This window comes from Seriola lalandi, unplaced genomic scaffold (assembly GCF_002814215.2).
Source record: "Seriola lalandi dorsalis isolate HSWRI2012SDOR001 ecotype SW California unplaced genomic scaffold, Sedor1 jcf7180002054816, whole genome shotgun sequence".
In the NCBI taxonomy this organism is placed as follows: domain Eukaryota; kingdom Metazoa; phylum Chordata; class Actinopteri; order Carangiformes; family Carangidae; genus Seriola; species Seriola lalandi.
The window spans coordinates 33,123-33,656 of NW_019525369.1; the positions used below are offsets into that span (position 1 = coordinate 33,123).

Genomic DNA, 534 nt, shown 5'->3' on the forward strand with positions numbered 1-534 from the left:
GAATTGCCTCACAACTATTTACCTAGAAGTCCAATGCGCTATCCATTGCGCCACAGAGCCAGTTGACCTTGCAAAGCAGGTCTCACAACTCACCTTGTCCCCTTCAGAAAAGTTTAACCACTAAATCAATGGGATGTTTATAGACAAATCTGTGTGACTGCTGCTTTACATGGATCTGTATTCCAAACTAGCTGCGACTGCACACTTCAACCTCTTTACAACAGGTTTATAAGAGCAACGCACTGATGTGGTTCAACCTTTAAACGACTCCTGGTGTGCATTTAATACTCCGACATGTGCAGTTGACTTTGCACAGCAGGTCTCACAACTCACCTTGTCCCCTTCAGAAAAGTTTAACCACTAAATCAGTGGGATGTTTATAGACAAATCTGTGTGACTGCTGCTTTACATGGATCTGTATTCCAAACTAGCTGCGACTGCACACTTCAACCTCTTTACAACAGGTTTATAAGAGCAACGCACTGATGTGGTTCAACCTTTAAACGACTCCTGGTGTGCATTTAATACTCCGAC

General features: G+C 43.3%; 1 protein-coding gene across 5 annotated transcripts in view; it reads right to left on the bottom strand.

Moving 5' to 3' along the window:
* LOC111669756 (ATP-dependent 6-phosphofructokinase, platelet type-like) overlaps nt 1-534 on the bottom strand; it is a 32,577-nt gene that overhangs the window by 20,914 nt on the left and 11,129 nt on the right. The window lies entirely within an intron of this gene.